This window comes from Athene cunicularia (assembly GCF_003259725.1).
Source record: "Athene cunicularia isolate RWA chromosome 6 unlocalized genomic scaffold, athCun1 chr6_part1, whole genome shotgun sequence".
NCBI classification, from domain to species: Eukaryota; Metazoa; Chordata; class Aves; order Strigiformes; family Strigidae; genus Athene; species Athene cunicularia.
This window is the reverse complement of record NW_020799105.1, coordinates 21,702,211-21,716,621: the sequence shown is the minus strand read 5'-3', so window position 1 is coordinate 21,716,621 and position 14,411 is coordinate 21,702,211. Positions and strand designations below refer to the sequence as shown.

At 38.2% G+C, this 14,411-nt stretch overlaps 1 protein-coding gene across 3 annotated transcripts in view; it reads right to left on the bottom strand.

Moving 5' to 3' along the window:
* Nucleotides 1-14,350, bottom strand: part of PLEKHA1 (pleckstrin homology domain containing A1) — a 38,427-nt gene extending 24,077 nt beyond the window's left edge. For 2 of the 3 annotated variants that reach the window (XM_026851398.1, XM_026851396.1), the window contains exon 1: nt 14,067-14,348. The gene's annotated coding sequence lies outside the window, so the exon portion shown is untranslated. Of the gene's footprint in view, nt 1-14,066 lie in introns of all 3 variants that reach the window. The other variant, XM_026851397.1, reaches the window with a different exon arrangement.
* Nucleotides 14,351-14,411: the final 61 nt, after the last annotated feature.

Genomic DNA, 14,411 nt, shown 5'->3' with positions numbered 1-14,411 from the left:
CTATTGCACTTTTTTTTTTGCTTCCTTTTATTTTACGGGACAGTCATTTTTACCTTAAGAACCAGTCTTGTGAGACCAAAGATAAATTTGCATACTCATAAAAATGGCAATAAACCGACATTTAAATATGATAAAAATAAGATCGATGTCATTCTTTCCCAGAGCAGGAAAGAAACAATTCAGTCCTCTTTACATTTTGTAACAGAACTCAGAAACAGCACACATACAAAATTATTAACATGAGACATAGAAGGCTTAAGCACTTCACATTTTTCACAGCATCTTCCAGCTTTCACTGTGTAATATGGAACTTTCGTTTTAGTATTTCTTGAAATTATTTTTTATCTCCTTGCTTAAAGTTATTTAAATACAGTCATATACACACAAAGGCAGACACCTGATAACTACCTGTAGCTGCCTGTTGATACACCACAAGAAGACATGACATATTAAGCACATTTTAAAGTGTTTATTTTGGAGAATCAGATGTACAGATCAGCATACATTTATTTTTGTGAATCAGATATACAAATGTGTAGATATATGCTTGTATTTACAGCTGCAATTTTATACGACTAATTAGAATACTAGTCAAATTTTGTTTCAACCACTTTGAGAAAATTTGTTTTTAAAAATCTATTATCATGATTTTGATACCATACTAGAAGAATTTCTAGTAAAGAGTTTAAAGTCATTTAACTCAATCTGTAAAATAAATAACCTTTCCTGTGCCCAACACCAAACTGATTCTCTGGTGCGAACTCAAGTCTGATATATTAAGTTTGGTATCAGGGACCAGATCTAACAATCTCAATTCAGGAGTATTTGCAAACAGCTGAAGAGATTACAGTATCATAGTGATGACAGACTATTAAAAATGTTAGTGGTTTGGCTTTTTTAATGGCAGCTATTAAATTCTAAAGTTAAATGCGTTTTTATGTATAAACAAGATTAACACAATTTTGTTTGAGATAAAAGACATTTTCTGTACAGCTACAAGGACATTAAACGAGTATAAGCCTTCCATTAAGCACTCAATTGATCTGCTTTTCTTTTTAACTCAAAAGGGAAAAGAGTCTCCATATTTAAGGAGTGCAACAATGGTTTAAATTTTCAAAGGCATAGGTTTGCTCTTCAATAAAAGTAAGAAAATCTACTATGGTAATCTAAATTTTATTGGTACGTTCTTCACAACTTAAGTATCACAGGTCCACGACAAGTTCCATAACAAAGTTATAAACAGCAAAAACAAACACTTAAGCACTCTTAAGACAATGTCATAATCATAACAAACATTCATCTAATTCCCATGCTGGCTCTTGGGATCACTTTACACTGAGCAGCATCTCACTATAAACACATCTGTAGCTAGGGGTAAGCTTACAGGTAGCTGTTCTCTAAATTATACCTCTAAACTGGCAAAAACTGGCATCACACATTGCCATCATTTAAATTAATATAAAAACTGTAATTTACCAGTATTGTCCTAAATTGTGCCAGGTGGTCCCTCAACAAAATATACAGCACTTCCAGGACACCACTGCTGCTTAATATCAACAGTTTATGAAGCCCAGAAAAGCCTTGTGCCTAAAAAAAGCAAATATTGGTGGCTGGTTTCCTGTTTGAGCAGGCTTCAACTGTGTTCTCTGCAGATGTGAAGAAAACGAAACAAGGAAAACTTGTTTTTGAAACAAGATACAAATGATTAAGAATCCCTGAATAGAACCAACTCAATTTTCAAAGCACTTTTTCCCTATAGGAGAATCTATGATTCAAAAAAACCTTTTAACAAAAATGAAAGGGGGATAACTCATAATGACCCATTATGAGCATAAATTTCGCTAAAGTTGAACCACTCCAATACTTTAGTTTTTGTTTCTAGGGCAGAGGACAAAATTCAGAAGCTTGTTCTTATTTGCCAATAAACCAACTGTGACAGAAAAAAGATATTTCATAGAGATTTTCTATTTCAAAGTACTACTAGCTAACTTCTAGCCTACAAAATTATACTATTTGCAGTGCCTTTGTCCTCTGATGGAAATACAGGATAAACTATCATTAATTCTAAAACTTAAGTTGTATAACTGTTCTTTTCTTCAGATTAGTTTGAAATTCCTCACAAGATTACTAACATCTACTCGACTGACACTCTTAAAGAATAAGAGAAAAAAACCCCTCTATTATAAAATTGAAATTGAACAGAAAACCATGCAATTGTTTTCTAGTTTTAAAAGTCCACTTCCAGTTTATTACACCTTGGCAAGATTCCACTGTAAATTAATACAAATTCTATTCAGCGTTCATTAACAAACCACAATTTGTACCGCACATAAAAAAAAAAAATCAATTTGTGCCTTTCTTCCAGTTACTAAAGCCACTGAACATACATGACAAAACTACCACTGTGACACCCTTCCTGTCAACTCTAGACAGACCAAAAAAGCAACGACTGAATTACTACATTACGTCTGAAGATTCACAAAAGGAACTGCAGAACTCCAACATTAAATCCGCAGAGTAGGAAATCTGGCTGAAGACCACCAGCCTAACAATTCACCAGAACTTCAACTTAAGTGTCATCAGAATATAGATCCTGTCTTACATAGATATGATTTATTTTTCACAAAATGATTATTTCAGGTGATTATAAAACAAAAATCTCCAAGTCTGTGTATGTTTTACACTCTTATTACATGTACACTTTCTTACTTTCTGAAGCAGAACCTGCAGCACAGAACTACTCTTCTGCCCACTTTCAGAACGAAAAAATACTAAAAGATTAGGAGTTCTTAAGAGAAAAAAGCTGAAGGCATCAAACCTGTAACAGATTACATACAACTTAATTTTATTTTGCCTTCCTTCCCCGGGGGGGGCAGGGAGGAGCCATAGGTCAATGACATAATGCTACTTCAGAAAAAAAATCCCCGTGGTCCATTTCCTCTTGGTTCTCACCATAACCCACCAGAAGCTAAAATATTTTTGAAAACTCATTTTGTGGCATATATTGACACTCATATGTAAGAATTCAGAAAACTCCCAGCTCCTTAAAATGCCTTCTTGGATTCAAACAGGAGGCCTTACCTATTTTTGAAGTCTTACATCCCTCTTTCCAGTGGCAGTGTACTAATTTAAGTAGGTCCATACCTCATCAGCCCAGCTTCTCTCGGATTTCCCCTCTCACCGCTCTTTTCCTCTGGAGTATACTATACACCAACGTTCCTCAACATTTATATCACAAACGGAAGGCTGCCTGCCCTCCTGGGCACCACTATAAATAAAAATCACAGATCACCTTCTCCCAGTCTGTAACTGTAAATGCATGACTGCACAAGTAGGACCTGCAGAGGCACACAAGCATCTTGTTTTCACCATTTATAACGGACTGCTTAAACTCTCCTACATTCATTTCTATTTTTAGTTTCACACCAGCACCTGTTCTTGAGTTCACCTTCTTCACAGTTTGGTTGCAGCCTCCCTATCTTCGAGTACAAAGTCCACAGAGGATTATTAAAGTGGCATACAGGGTAACATTTCTATGGCTCAGCCTCTCCTTTGGCAGCTAATGCTTGATTTCTACAAGCAGGCATAAACCACGAACCGCTGGCTTAGTAGAGAAAGTGGAACTTTGTATGAATAAAAAGGCCATGCAATAGGCTTTGCACTGTCCACGTGAAAGCTTAAGAAATACAGCAAGCTCTGCTGTTTAATACCTTTTAGATTTATTTTACATGTTCTCCCCAAGCTGTGTGTATAATTTTCTTATTATTTTTATTTCTTTATAGTAACACTTCTACTTCCTGCTCTATTAGTGTATAGACATTTTGAACTTTGGATTTAGCTTACCACAGGAGATGACTCTGGGGTTCTTTTTCTATTACCTGAGAAGATTAAGAAACATGCATTACCTACTTAGTCATCTCTGTGAAATGATGAACAACATCCACAGAACTACACTTGATAAATATAAAATGATGCCATGAGTCATGCCCATCCCTCCTCCCCATCCCCCTTTTTAAGCTCTACTATTTACACTAGGCTCTATCACCGCAAAGGGAAGGTAAGCAGCAGCTCCAGCCATCTCCAGTCTCTCCTGCAGTTCCAGGGCCAGCTTAATTATTGAGCGCTCTTGGCTTTTGCCTAGGCAATTACTATCAGCTTCCTGCTGTAAATCAGCTACTCTCCAGTTGGTCATCTCTTTTACTGGCCATTTACTCCATTTACTGACTCCCAAGGGTATGGGATGAGTTCAGACTGTCCTGCTTATACCTTGAAGAACACAGCAATGAAAGCTTTCCTTCTTGCATACATCCCAGACAACAAAGAGGAGAGGGGAGGCAAGAAAAAAACCACAACCCTGAGACAACCAGCTCAGAACAGCCTCTGAAAACAAGTCACATAAATACTCCAGGACATCAAGGACAGTTGTCCAAACTTCTTTATTTTCAACCCCTTGAAAACTTTCCAGTAGAGGCAGAGCACATCGATAATTAAAACTGAGAGACAATATGTCTGCTCATCTTTCACAAACCCCTTATAGCCACAAATTTCCTAAGTATCCCAAGCATGAAAGAAAATCCCTAATCCAGGAGCTGGGAGAGATGACCTGGGGACAATTCTGATGACAACCGAATATAATTTAGGATTGACTGGTTTAAAATGACACAGTGAGCTTTTCTATTTCCCGAAGATCTTTCACTGATTTGTTTTTCCTCTGGGGTGCACAACAGACATTGTATGCTTCTGTTAAACAAAGACATAACTTTGATTTGCTAGAAGCATATGAAACTATTAGCAATGTTATAACTATATCTACAAATGAGAACTGCAAGTCTCCATGGTACGCTGCCTCCTAAATTTAGATTCTTTCTCTAAAGTGGTCAAGAAAGAGGAAAAAAAGCAGCTGCAAAAGGCCACTATTCACCTGGAAGAGAATTACTAAGCATAAGAAGTTGATCTTCAGAATTAAAAAACCTGAAATAAGTACCAGTAGCATTGACCTCTCCTATCCCTGTATCAAACAGTGAGGCATAGCAACAAAACATCCCTCTCCCAGTGCCGAATCCAACTTCCAACCAGGTCACAATATGAAAGAATCCTAATTTGCCCCAATGAATCATGTAACAAAAACAGCAGTCTTATCTTGACATAAGTCTTGCTCAGTCGTCATTCTGTCTTCAAAACACATCTCATCTGCTGTTTTCCAGGAAGACTTGTTACATCGGGATAAGCCAACTATTCCTTTCTTTTCCAGTGTACCTCAGCAAGTCAAATGAGTATAATTTTACTCCATACTATCTACTAAAATGCTACAGCATTAATTCCAGGTGCTTTCAACATCCACATATAACCCATATTCATTAAAAATAAACATTTTACAGAAGTCCATCAAAGGATACAGTTTGATATACCTTCTTTCAGTACAGATTGAATCCGGTAAAGCCTGCAACACCCCAAGACCCTCAGTAGAATAATAATACACCAATGAGAAACAGTTGGCTCAAGCTGAAGCGAGAAACAACTGAGATGAAGTTAACCACAAAAGATGCACACTACTGATGAATGCAGACCACCGCTTCCCTCCCTGGTAGGCTGGCAGTTAAGGTTTTTCACAGCTGTGTCCATCTGTCCCCCAGCCCCAGCTCCGCTGCTCACCAAAAAGCCGCAGTCGTTCACCACAGACAACGTCAATCCATACCCAAGCTCTTCATCTTTAGGCTAAACTGCACTAATGTTACCTTGTCTAGGTAAAAATTTCATTATGTTTTAGGGGAGGATTTAGTTCTAAGAAAAACAGAAGTTACCTGAATCCATCATCCACTGGCCTATTTCAAATACAGACTCGTAGTTCCTCAAAAACTTTTGCAGGAATTTCTTTAAGTGATGTTTCATCCTCTTAATTTAACTCCTTTCCTCCATTTTAAGGTATCTGCAATAGCAGCCAAAGACTTTGGGATATGATGAAATAAGAAAATGCACTGCACAGGATGCAAAATTCTTCTCTATCATTGATCCCTTAAGACAGCCAAAACAAAAAACCTCACCTATTAATGGTTTTTGCCGAGCTACAACAAGTATTTTAACTGTCCCTCTAAATGCATTGAGCTAACGCAAATAAAAGGAAGTATCCTGTGCAATGAGGCCATTATAAAGACACTCTGGAAATGTATCTATTAATAACTTATGAGTGATGACTGGCCTAGAAACCAATAAAGTAAAATAACAAAGTTAAAAGGGACAGTGAAAGAATATGTTCAATAACACAAAGTTTTTACAACAATCAGAATTACAGTGTTCATCACTTCATATTAAGTCTAGGTAATATAAAGTTACTGAAAATGAGACCTAACCAGAGATGAGTACAACAGAGGAAAACAAAATATAGTTACACTAATTCACTTTGACTTATCTCATACAATCCTCAAATGAAATTTTTGAAAGCTTATTCATTTCAGTTACAGACTAGTTAAAATGTTTAATAATACAAGTTCAGAGTTGACTATTATTTACAATTATATTTAATGTTATTATGGGCTTCTTCTAATCTTAAATAAAATTCCAAATAGGACAAATTAGGTCCTTGTTCTTGAAAATGCTTACATTAGTCTACAGAAATTATTCCGTTCATGACAACTAAACCAAATTAAAAATTAAGCAGGGAATAAATGCATTACTCATGAGGATTACTTATTATTACTAGTTACTCATTAGTAAAAAACCTGTTTCATTTCAATTACTAGTAACTGTTTCATCTAGGCCAGCCACTCCAAGAACTCAGATTCCACACACTGCCAGCCATTTCAAATTCAACCCTTCAAATATGAAAGGGCAAGAGTCCCAAAAGCATCCCAATGACTTTGAAGCACAAAGATTATCTCCATCAAACTACAAATCCTGATGAAGCTTATTTGATTTGAAGTTCCATACAAAGAAGGTGAGGCTCGTTAAAGAAGTTTGCCATTTTTGAGCCAGCATTGCTGATTCTTGCTCTGAATCCAGGGTACAAACTCACAGCACAAACAGACCTTCTTCCTGTGAGGTATGCAAAAATCCAGAAGGCCAGTTGGTTAGGAAATTAGCAAGTTGAAAAATACCTCCTTCAGTTTTCACAGAGTACTCTTACATTGTTAGAGAAATAGCAGCATGTACATGAGTGCGTTAAATTAATTCTGAAAGTACTACTGAAGAAAAAAATGTCTGCTTCAGTAGCGCCAAAATGTTGTGCTGAAAACACTGAGTAGAAGGCAAACAGAGGGAAACTCGAGGAAGTGTTGGATAAGGAAAAGATTACCTTTTACATATCGATCCAAAGGCAAGTTCAAAATTTGAATGCAAGAATATTCTACTCAGACTAATTCCTTTAAACTGTATATATTTAAGACACTCTAAAGGGAGCTCTGAATAGATGAATACCAGCAAACTATGATATCACATGTTTACTAGTAGCACAGCATATTACAGGCCATCTCAACACAAATTTAAGACAACACTTCATTTTGTCTACAGCAAGTTCAGAACAAAGCAAGCAAAGCATATTTTTTAACACTTGTAGACAACCTGTGGAGTCTAGCAAGGACTGTAAATAACTGATTTTTCAGTTCATTTAGAGTATCAAATAATGAAAAGTACACTACTAGGTGAATATCTAGGTTGACCCTTTTTAAAAATGTAAAAGGATTTTATGAAACCAAAGCACACAAAGCAAGTATCTAATTATCAAATTTTATTTTCTAGATCTAATTTAGAAAATTCAATGCAGAAAAAACCTCGCAATGGTTCACCTACGTTAATACTTTGGGAAAGAAAGAAAAATTGTTGCCATTAAGATGTCATCCCACTTATTTTAATACTGTGGGACTTTACGGTACAGACCACGTTCAGTCCACTGCATAAGCCACTATGTGGGCCAAAATTCCCACTTCTGCGAAGACTAGGTAAGTCCTCCAGAATCTAGCCTACTTACCAATCGTGTTAGTACTGCACAAGGATTCACAGCAATTAGGACTAATCTCAGAGCTCTTCAGTGAGCGCAGCTTTAGTGAAAGTTTTTTAGGAAGAATATGGCTTTGTCTCATGTAAGTGAACCAATACTCATTTACAGAACAGATGCCAGCTCCTGTTTACCATGGTGGGAGGAGAAAACTAAGTTTCCATCAAGTGGCAAGGTTTTCGGGTCATTACCTTCCCCCATTTTTATACTTCTTAAATGAAGAAAATTACATCCCACTCTGGTAGATTTAATAAAAGTCCAAAATGACACAGAGAGTAACCCTATAAAATAAAAGCTTATCTGCAACAGTAGGTTTGTAGCATAGAGCCAGCACACTAACACTTCACTTGAAGCACATACTTCACTATAACTTTCACATATTTAATTTCCAGCAGCCTTCCTCCTTGGAAGCAAGGCGTGAGGCCAAGGAACTGTCCTCACATCAGGTATAGCCCATGTCTGATGCTAACCTCCTTCCTTACCTGTTTCCTTATTTGTGCAATGACACAAATACCAGTTTACTGCACAGCTGTGGTTCTGCACAGACACTGGTGTTTCTCAAAGTGTAAATGACTATGCGTATGGAGAGTAACAATGCTCCACCTCCAGAGTAATCTCAACACCACCAGTAAGTCATCAGGCTCCTGGCACTTCACAGGATCACTGCCTGACCTATACACTGCGAGACAGAAATACTCCAGAAGAATCACAAATTCTGTGTATGTGCAACAACATGCCTGAAAATCCTGAACTTACCATGAGTATGCAAAAGACTGGTTTTCAACATACTGTACTTCAGCCTTCCCCTGGGAAGGGAATAAATGGATCTCCCTAAGAAATACTGCTCCTCCATCCAAAAAATCACGGCACCAGCACAAATGAGCAGAACAGTACAAATAAATGACAGCACCTGAGGTGAACTTGATTTACAGAGAAAAAAAAAAAAATATAACCCAAGGCTGAAGTCCTGAAAAAGCAAGAACACTTCTGAGGCAAGAACATAATTTAAGCACTGCTACCTAACTCTGCAGCACCACTGAACATGCAGACACTGAGTCTGCTAGGTACAGAAATAACTTGCCACATGAATTATTAGTACAGCCTAAGTTTCCATTTGTTATTACAAACCTCCCTAAAGAGTTAACCAATATATTTAACAACACCTTTTGAAGTGCGGTTTTAAGAGGACTGCTCACTCTTACAACAAACCTGACATGTAACTGTTTTAGTGCTTAACAGAAGAACACTTAATTAAGTCAACTAGTCTGAACAAGTTCAAACAGATTTTCCTGGACATGGGATGTAAATGCGGTGGGTACCAAAGCACCCATGGAGAGCATACACATCAAAACAATTACATATTAAACTAATGAATTTATCACCTATTTGTCAGTATAGAGACACTGTTCCTGGGAGAGCAGACTCTCAACAAAACTTACATTTGCAAAGCCTGATAATTGCTGTCTAGTCTACATTTTCAGCTTATAGCAATGACACCACCATCTTATGTCTCCACCAGGATTTTAAATCCAAAATACTTTTAGCTCTATAAAGTTATTATAAACACTGCTCTTCAGCAGCGGTTGCAAATTCTTTTCCCCCTTGGGGGAACGGGGAGATAGAGAAGCTCTCTTTTCTCAAAGTCTTTCACATGAAAAGTCAATAAATCAGGCTGGCCTATCATGCCAGCAGAACAAATGAACAAAACTGATAGGTAAAACATTTGGATATAATGGCTACCTAGAACTGAAAGCATTTTCCAAAGAAGAGAATAGCCGACAGAGGAACAGAGACAGCTTTGCTATTGTTCTCTCTAACAGAAAGGATCTGCCTGGTTCATTCAGGTATTTTAAGCATTGTTTTTATATTATGTTAAACAAAGCAGTGCAGTGCTCCTTAAAATTTTAAGGACTTGGTTCCTCTGTTTTTAACTGATCCAAGAAATTTCCAGTCAAAACTTCTCTGCCCCCTCCCCCCCCCCCCCCTTCTGCCTGCAGCTTACCCCTAGCTTTTAACTTGGGCTGTCTCTTCAATCTCTCTCTCTAGCACAGCAGAGCTATATGCCCCACATTACTACTGCACCTGAAGACATCAAAACCTGACGTACCCCTGTAACCCTTCCGCGATGCAGAGCTGCTACTGCTCTGTAGTTTCAGTATGAGAACAGAGGGACAGAGAAGCAGCTTGTCCCAGGCCACACAGGAAGCTTTTGGCAACACAGTGAGCTGAACCTGTTTCCCAAGTCCCAGAGCAGCAACTTCACCATTGAACCACCTTTCTTCTACATAAAATACCTGAAACTATTCAGATTTTCAAGGCGAAGGCATATGTTCAAACCTGAAAACTGTTTAAACTGTTGAATGCCACAAATGTCTACCAGACCTGCAACTCCCTACTCATGCAGATAACATCTGTTAAAAGTGGCTCATATAGTTCTGCACCAGAAAGCTTAATAAGTTCCTTCTCCAAGATTAAAGAAACACCTACACATTCTAGATGCTTCTGCAAGTCCCTGGAGGGAGAAAATGCTGCTTAGTACTGAGACAATGAACCAAGCTTCCTTCCTCAACAGCAACAAAACCCTGCTGCTTTACCTAGCGTTAACAGGAAAGTGTTATTTATAAAATTGAGCCATATACAAATACATATCTAAATGTTTCTCAAAGTTAGGCTACAGCATGTATCAAGATGACCTTAGACTTACAAATTTTCAAAGTCCTAATTTGAGAGATCACCAAGAGCAGAAAAAATTTTGAAACAGCTCAGCCATGTCTTCCATTCCAATTCATTTCAGTCATTCTGGGCATTAAAGTATAACTTCAAAACCTGAACTTAAGACATACTTGTTATGCTGACCTCTTCAGCAGGCAATTTAAGAGCAACTACATTATTTCTGTACATCAGATAAGCTCACTAGAATTTTGGTATTTGTTTCTTACATAATTTTATAAAGCATTGAGAGCAACGCTTGTAGCCATGTCTTGTTGCATTTAGGCTCAAACCCGAAAGAATGTATGTACTGACTCTCGTAGTTCTTGTATCTTTTATTTCCTGGTGACACTTTGTAAAAATGTTTTATGCTAAAGCCAGTTATCTAAATTCCCACATTTTGGCAGTGAAGTTGCTAACTATCCTGTATTTTCATGTAATTCTACAACTGCACAAAGGTTTATTTGGCTCCAAACCCCAGTAAGTATTTTCTAAGAATGTTTCTATTGTTCATAATTATCAGGAAAAAAAAAAACTTGCAAGAAAGATACATGCTCTTGTATCACAAGCCATTGTTCAGACAAACACTGATTTACAGCTGGATACAAGAGCACACCACAGTATGCAAGGAAACTTCTCACTTCCCAGTGCTGCTGGTTTGCTGCATTTTGAAGGAACTACATTTACTATGATAACTGTCATCTTAAATAATTTGGAACATTTAGTAATAAAGACATCGATGGAATTCTAAATCTACTAAAACAGATTAAGAATTTTGCAGGCCTGGCAGTCTGGGCTATGTCCAACACTATGCTGGAGACTGCATTACAAGTAGAGATCTGTTCACATTTCAGTTATGTCCTCAAGTTCTTTCTAATCTGTTACAGTCAATAAAAAATGACTTTTGCACTTCCTCTCTTCTGACACAGAATCAGCCTTCATTATTTCTGCTGCTATAGCTCCCTTGTCTTCTGAAATAAACTACTGCTACCTGGAAAAACCAAGAGCTTTTCCTGCATTCAGGTCTTTTCCTCATATTCCTGCCTTCCTTACTCCCCACGAATGTGTCTGCCTTCTGTCACTCAGTTACTACTCCTGAGGAAGAATAAATACAGGGGAGAGGAGGAGGAAAAGATGCTTCCTATTTTCTTTGTCTACTCTAACTTGTATGAAAGCATCTACTCCTCTGAAACATTTAAATACTATAATATACCTGTCAGTGACCTACTGTGCATCTTTTTCTTTATTTCTGCCATTGAAACGCATGGCTATACAACGGAACATAATGCCAACTGCAGTTAGAAAATACAAAAGTAGCTTAAGAAAACAGATTTAATCTTTACAAGTTACTCTCAAAATTAAATTTTCTACACTAACAAAATAAAATTGTAATGTTTAGTAACTGTAAAAAGGACACAAGAGAGTCACACAAAGTTTTGCTTTTTATGCAAAGCTGTCTCCAGCAATCAAATATTCAGTGACATCTAGGATACATATAAGTATTCTCTTTTGTATTATCACATTCTGCAACATGAGTGCTTATTTATCCCTTTATTAAAAGGCTCTCCTTTGTATATCAACGAGGCTAAGAATTTCTCTCTAGCATGAGAGATGTCAGCCCACTTTTAACACTTACTCATATGACAAACAGGAAAACAGCAATCCTGCAGTTCTCTGCTTTACATACCTGACAGTTTTATGTATTGTTACTTGTGTGACTCAAGTAAAAATAACCAACATTAGTAGGAAACAAGACTGCAGGGACCTAAAAGGCAAGTCCACTGTTCCAAACCCCCTGTTAAGACTTACTAGAATGCATATTATAGTAAAGAAACTTACTAGTGTCCTGTGAACTTATCCAGCGTGAAGCCTCAGGAGAACAAGTGATCAAACTTAAAGAAGTCTTCCTATATGTAATTGGATGTATAGACCTCAAGGACTACTGAATTTGCTTTAAAGTTGCACCTGTAACTCAGTTGTGAAATAAATGATACAAGACTTCACCATACTTCACAGCTACCTTCAAATCAAAACTATTAAAAACCTTAAAAGTGCAGTATAGTAAATTCATTAAGACAGAGTAACATCATAGAGCAACCAGCCAAAGTTGCCACGCACAGCTCCATCTCAGTAAAGATTGAGTTTGTGCTGTATCATAATGAACACAGCCAAGTATAAAAAGGAAGAGGACAAATCAAAGAAAACACCCAAAAAAACAAACCCTGCTGCACTCAACAGTAAGAAACTATTCCTGGCACCTTACAGGCCCAAACTGTATGATCAAATATGGCTCTGTCTTCCAGTGTCATGTATGGGATTGGGTAACGGGGAAGAGAACAGAAAAATGTATCTTTACAGACATTAGGGCCTCTTTTAGTAAAGTAAGCAGTTTGTCAGAAGGCAACAAAAAGCTGATGCCATTCAGCCTACTACAATGCAGGTATGTCTAGTGATCTCTTTAAAAGTACTATGCTTTTGTAAGAACGTGAAGCATGGAGAGATCTAGATCTTAAGAATCTAAAACCAAAGTAACTCTCCCTCTCGGCTTTACTCAGATAAGCAACACCACTTTGCTCAGCCTAATTCAAAATGCTCAACCTAACAACTGTTTCCTCACTCGAAGATAAACTGTTCTTTTTGCTTGTTTATAAACTAATGTAGTACACTGATTAGTGAAAATTACTTTTTTTTTTGAGAAGGGCCTCAAAACAGAAGCCTGTTCCCCAAAGAGAAATTGCTCTCCTCTTGATGTTCCTTTGCAAATATTCTATGTAATAATATAATACCTTATATGCATTAGTTACACCTAAGGGAACTGCACAAGACATACAGTATTTAACACTGTGTTAAGTCAGTAGCATGTCAAATGACTATCTGGTATTTTACACGTGCTAAAACCTGCAAATATGACAACATTAGTTATAGTTTAACATTCATTTATAGTCGAGTTATCCATTTAAAGACACTTTGCTTCAGTAAATAACCAGCCCAGGTTGCAACTAAGCTAGAACACAACTCAGAGGTGCAGACTTGCACTGCTAGCAGAGGCAACAGCTTTCCAAAACAGCCCTCTTCAGAACTAGCGCCTTCAAAAGCTAAAAACAAACTAGCCACTAAATGTTAGCTGTCCCGATCACACTCAGCTCTCCTGGAAGCTGCAGTTTGAGATTTCAATACCGAAGGCGAGCACAGCCGATAGAGGCCCGGCTTGGCAGCCGGGGTGCTCCGGGAGCCCACACCCTCCCAGGCACCATCACTGCAGGGCTCTGCCCAGATAAGATCGCTCCTTCCCATCATGCTCAAAGACCGAAGTTGAGAAGAAGAGAGAAGGAAAAAAAAAATATTACGGGTAATGAGATCATCCTCTTACCTCTGGGGATGTGACAGAGCCTGGACTGCTCTACCAGGGCAATTATGCCACGGCCTCCTATACGCTGCCCCCGAGGTGAAACAAGGGGAGAGCCCCCACGCCAAGGCGGCGGCTTCGAGGGAAAACGAAAACTAAGAAAAGGAGAGGGAGGAGGGTAGGGGAAGGCACGAAGCGGTCACGATCGAGGAGCTACACAAAGACAGGGGCGTCGAGGGAACGGGGCAGTGCCCTGCCCGGTCAAACACCGGGCAAGCACGGAAGGAATAGCATCAACCAGGCGCCTTCCCCACACGGCCGGGCCGGGCCGCCCCGCCGCCTCAGCCCCTAACAATGTGTTGTGATAAT